Below are 5,592 nucleotides of genomic sequence, written 5' to 3'. Positions count from 1 at the left end.
TCCTGGGCTGCATCCCCAGCAGCGTGGCCAGCAGGGCGAGGGGGGGGATTCTGCCCCTCTGCTGCGCTCTGGGGAGACCCCCTGCAGTGCTGCCTCCAGCTGGGGGGCCACCAGAAGGACATGGACCTGTTGGAACGGGTCCAGAGGAGGCCCCAGAGATGCTGCGAGGGCTGGAGCCCCTCTGCTGGGAGGACAGGCTGGGAGAGTTGGGGGGGTTCAGCCTGGAGAAGAGAAGGCGAAAAAGGGGAGACCTCAGAGCCCCTTCCAGTATACAGGTAGCACCGCTGGCTGCACTGGCACCAGGAACCCCAAGGGCAGCCCTCCTCCATCTCGTTTTGGGGTAAAATAGCAGTGATGGTGCCTCAATTGGTGTCTTCGGGGCTCGACGCGCAGTATCGGTAGTTGAACTGAACTGAAATGGCCTGGAGAAGCGGTGTGGTTAGCAAAGGCTTACAGTCCAAAATAAGGGGTTAATGCAGATTTTCCCAATGTCTTTCTGCGTGTTTCTGCCTTATTCAGCAACAGAAACAAGTGCAGGATGGGGGTATGGCAGTTATTTAGTTGTTTATGCTGGTGCTTTTTTGGTAAGCGAAGGGCCAAGAGATTCATTTATTTGGATCGACGGCCATGTGCTTTTCAGGAAAAATGTGGCATTAGCGGGTTAGGTGGATCATCCCGCTGCATTTTCTACTTTCCTGTTAGCACTGGGCTGCCTGTCACAGCCATGGACAGGTTGCCGGGACCTCGGGCTGGGAGGCCAGCGTGCAGGTGTTGCGCTGGGGTTTTCTGAGTTGGATATACGAGCACTTGGAGGCAGCTTAAGTGATTTTTGGAGTTGTTGACTTTTCTGCGTGCAGCTGTTCGCAGGCCAGCTGGCGTGAGGTGGCTGCTGAGACACGGGATTTGGCCTCTTGGGCCATGTGTCGGCGAAGGCAGCTGCAGGATCCGAATCCTCAGCATCGCAGGAGGAACAGCAATGTACACGGCTGTGCTGTGCTTTTGTTCTCCAAATCCCAGGCTGCTTTCACTTCCAGTGGAATATAGAAACACCGGAGCACTCTTTTGACTGTCCAGCTGCACAATCCCAGCCCCAGTCATCACAGAATCACCGAATCAGACTGGTCAGGGTTGGAATGGACCTCTGGAGCTCACCCAGTCCAACCCCCTGCCAGAGCAGGTTCACCTACAGCAGGTTGCACAGGATCACATCCAGGCGGGTTTGAGGTATCACCAGAGAAGGAGATTCTATAGCCTCCCTGGGCAGCCTGTGCAAGGGCTCTGCCACCCTTAAAGTACAGAAGTTTTTTGTCATGTTGAGATGGAATTTCCTGTGTTCCAGTTTGTGCCCGTTGCCCCTTGTCCTGCCACTGGGCACCACTGAAAAGAATCTGGCTCCCTTCGCTGTCGGCAGCGAAGCCTGTCCCTGAAACAGGCTAAGTAGATTACGGAATCTTTTCTAGGTGCCACAGAGAGATTTTTGTACTCATCTCGCTGATAAAAATACAGTTCAGTCAGTTTAAACATACACATCCTCCTCTGTCTGCTCTGACACCTCTCCCACAACTAAAACATGCACAAAAGATTGTTTCATTCAGGTTAATTGAATAAAACAGATTTTAATCCCCAGTTTAATATTGCAAGCAGTATCAATAATAATCTCAGGCAAACCTCCTCCCTGGTCTTTTAGAAAGGAGAGAGCTTCAATAATACATACAGACTTGTAAAGTGCATTAAAGTAGCAGCCTGGAGAGAAGAACAAAAGAACCACTGAGGTCTGGGAGCACATGGCCTCGTAAGGCTGCGTAGGATCTCCCACAATCCCTGGCATGTCCGCCTCCTGCTCGCAGCCCTGCGGTGTCACCTACCAGATCTTCCAAGGCTCCGGCACAGAGATTGAATCTCCCCACCGCGAATTCCCTGGGCTCTCAGCTTGTCTCATGCTCAGCCTTGACGAGGTCCGACTCACCTGTTAATTCCTGGTGGTGGGTTGTGCTCACTTCTCAGCTCCATGTCAGCAAGAAAGCAAAAAGCTCTTCATACACTTGGGCTCGTATTTAGAGTATCATCAGTTCGGTCTGTGCTACGTGGTAGCCACATGTTCTCTTTCCAGCTCTGTATCAGTGTTTTACACAATGAACCTATTATCGCTTGTTTAATTGCTTTGTGAAGGGTCCAGGAAAGCCATTTCTTTCACATAATCCTTATATGAATTTTCTCATTTCAGAAAAGCTCTCACTTCTGATCAATAGCTTTTGCTGGTACCGGTGATTGACTCACGCAGCATCTCATGGCTTACTTGTGATGCCCACACCAGTTTCAGAAAGAAGTGTTTGAACCCCCGAGCATCCTGGCTACTAAACTGAACCTTCCCTGGACATGCTATGGGATCACTGTTGGTGTGTGAGTAATGGCAAAGGGGACTGGAAGGACCTGGGCGCTGCCACTGATGGTGATGACAAGAGGTGCTGCTGGTAGGAATCCCAAGCGTCATTGTTGCTGCCAGGATCGGCACCTTCATGCTTGTCACCACCATCACCTATGGGGTGTCTGGCATCACGGTTATCAGCGGTTACTTCCTCCGATGGCCATGGTGGTACTCGCTAACGTCCCCCTGCAGATGGCAGGGCCTGGACGGACACCCTCCTCTTGAGTCTTGGTCGTAGCCAGCCTCTCTGCTGGCAAGCTGAGAGCCACCTCTCTTGGTGCTACCCCACTTGCAATGGTGGTATCTGTTGACAGCAGTTTAATGTAGTGCAGAAGCTGATCGCTACCAAGCAGCATCCTGGTTAGGAAGTGCTGTGAAATGGGGTAGAAGGAGCAGGATGGATTTGGGGGAGGCATGTGAAGAACCTGTTATATCCTCCTGGTATCACCAGAGAGGTGGGCACCACTCCTGGCGATGGGCTCTCCTCCCCTCCTGCGTGGTGTGTGGCAGCGAAGGGCGAGCACAACTTCAGGGCAGCCACTGAGGTGTTTTTGGGAAAGCCCCACTTGTTCGAGAATGTCTCAGCAGTTGTCTCTGGGCAGCAAGTTGTTCCTGTAACTGCTCCAACGTAACTTAGCGTCATGGCAAGCTTGACCACATTGTGGTTCAGAGGATGCTCTGCTCATGGCAGTCCTCCAGCAGCTATTCCACCCACAAGACATTCCCTCTGTGCAAGCGTCACTGCTCCGGGCTCAGCAGCACTGGATGGGATCACTGTTTAGATGTTGGCAGGAAATGCTGTGGTTTGATTAAGAGCTAATAAAAAAAATCTTGTCATCACGGAGACAGGCATGTCACCATAGACCTACGCAGGCTCCACCAGAGGCTCGGTTGCTCTTTTTGGGAAGCATCCCGTTCAGCCCCTCTGAAGAGCCAGCCAAGAGGAACACCAGTGTTTACAAGACACTGCCAGAGCCGGTGGAGGAGATGAATGCTCCCGGGGCGCTGTTTGTGCCAAGTTGACAGAGCAGTTTCTGCAGAAATTCTGGAAAAGAGCTTTGAACTTCCAGGAAAGCTCCTGCTGTCCACAAGTGGGAGGAGCAGCAGAGATTTTCCCCTATGATCACCCCAGCACTACCACTGTTTTACTGGAGAGCTGTATGGACAGCACGGCAAGTGCTCCTGAAGCCACCTGGGGACGTCGCATAGCTCCAGTGATCTGACCAGGATGCGGGGTTTCACCACAGCCAAGACCCATCTAACCTGACAAATACGAATTCTTAAGACAGCCATCCACAGTAAAAGGAAATCAAACTGGGCCATTTCAATGAACAGTAGCTTAAAATGACTTCCCTATCATGTTAAGCTAAAACATAAGAAAGCATTAAATCAAGAACTTGCAAGTTATTTATATAGCAAATTGCTATATTATTAAAAGCCAATCTCATCGGAGCAGCTTGCTGTCCTCGTAGCCAATTGGACAGAACAAGTATTCAATTTACTGTGCGGACTACAAAATTAAGAGTGAAGATGCAAAGGCCACTAGATGCATGGAAGACTTCTTTTTTTTTCAGACTCCTCTTCCCTCCTGTGCAGGCGCTCTGTTGGCATTTCTTTGTTTTATACACTGTCATTATAGCAAGACAGAAATGGCACAGCAGCATCGCTGTGCTGTTGCGGTCCAGATTTTAGTGCTGTGCCGTGTTGGCAGAGGTTACAGTCGAAAGGGGAGAGTGTTATTCTCCATTCCTTTTGTCAATAACACACATCGTATGAATACATTTACATGGGAATTGGGATCCTGCTGATTTGCATATAATCAAAGTAAAATATTGCACTTCTTTATGCAGAGCGTGAGATTGACAGGAAGGAGCCTGAAGGGATCGGAGTGATATGTCCCTCCCTTATAAAGAGACAAAAAAACATGCAAAAAGGGCAGAACATTAGTCCCCAGGTGGGTCAGAAAGCTCCCTCTTGCCTTCTTCCTTTCTGAAGAAAAAACCCCACAGAATTAGTGAAACAGAGCAAAGGGAGCCAAAACACCACAGGAGCTGTATGGAACCAACTGCAATCAACTTGCTGCAAGGCGGGTGAAGAAAATAACAGGTACTGGGGAAGTCGAAAAAAGAAAAAAAGCAGAGAAATCCTTCAAAAGGGGTTATTGATCATTGCAGATGCAGGTGGATTACAGCACCGGCACTACAGCTGCACATAATACTCTAGATTTTGAAGTCACAACCAAGTAGCAAATCTGGTAGGTTTTTTAATTCCATTTTAAAAAGGATCTGGAGAAGAGCACAAGGAGGTACAAGGAGGTAAAGGGAGTTTAACCAGCACTGTCTTCACCTGGATCTGCCAAAGGAAAATGTCCCTTGCAGCCCGTTTGTTTTACTTCTCCATCCTGCTCCTTCCTCACATCCCCTGTTAGGAGGTCAGTGTTCTCACATCCCCTGTTAGGAGGTCAGTGTCATGGAATAACAAAGATTACATGAAGATCAAGAACATTTTAGTGAAGATTCCAGATTAAGAACAAGGAGTAAGTGAAAAGTCATGAGTAGAAAACACCCCTTCGGGGCAAGGAGCTGCTGTAATAGCTCCCAGAACAGCACTTTCACTCTATCCAGCAGCAGGAGTTACGGATAATCCCCAAAACTGATCCCAAGCGGAGCAGAGTGGCTCATGCCTACACTGCTCAGGTCTCTGGAGCAGACTGGACTGCTTTTCCTGCTCCAAAATCATCTCCTGGGGGTAACCTTCCTGCTGTTCCCCAGCTGGGCAAGGTATCCATAGGTCCATCCATAGGTCCCACTGCTGCTGCAGTAAGGTGGACTCAGAGGTGTTTGGACCACCACTGTTTGCATTAGACAGCCCCGTGCTAATCAAGATTGACATTTTGGTGTTAATTTTTCATGGTTTGTTTGTTTGTTTGTTTTTTCCCCACAGGTTATAGATCAAAGGAAAAAATAAAAAAAAAAACCCCGAAAGTGAAGTTCCTTAAATTGCTGATCAAGTGTATCTGAATATTTTTTAATAAATCCACCAGCATAGTTTCTGTTCGGGATTGATGGAATGAAATTCACCTGATATATCTGATATGTTTTTATCAGTATTTTTCTGTTCCTGATCAGCTGTTGTACCAAATTAGCGAATTACATGCTAGTGGAATT

The sequence above is a fragment of the Charadrius vociferus genome, unplaced genomic scaffold, assembly GCF_000708025.1.
Source record: "Charadrius vociferus isolate BGI_N301 unplaced genomic scaffold, ASM70802v2 scaffold406, whole genome shotgun sequence".
Classification (NCBI taxonomy): Eukaryota; Metazoa; Chordata; class Aves; order Charadriiformes; family Charadriidae; genus Charadrius; species Charadrius vociferus.
This window is presented reverse-complemented; position numbering follows the sequence as displayed.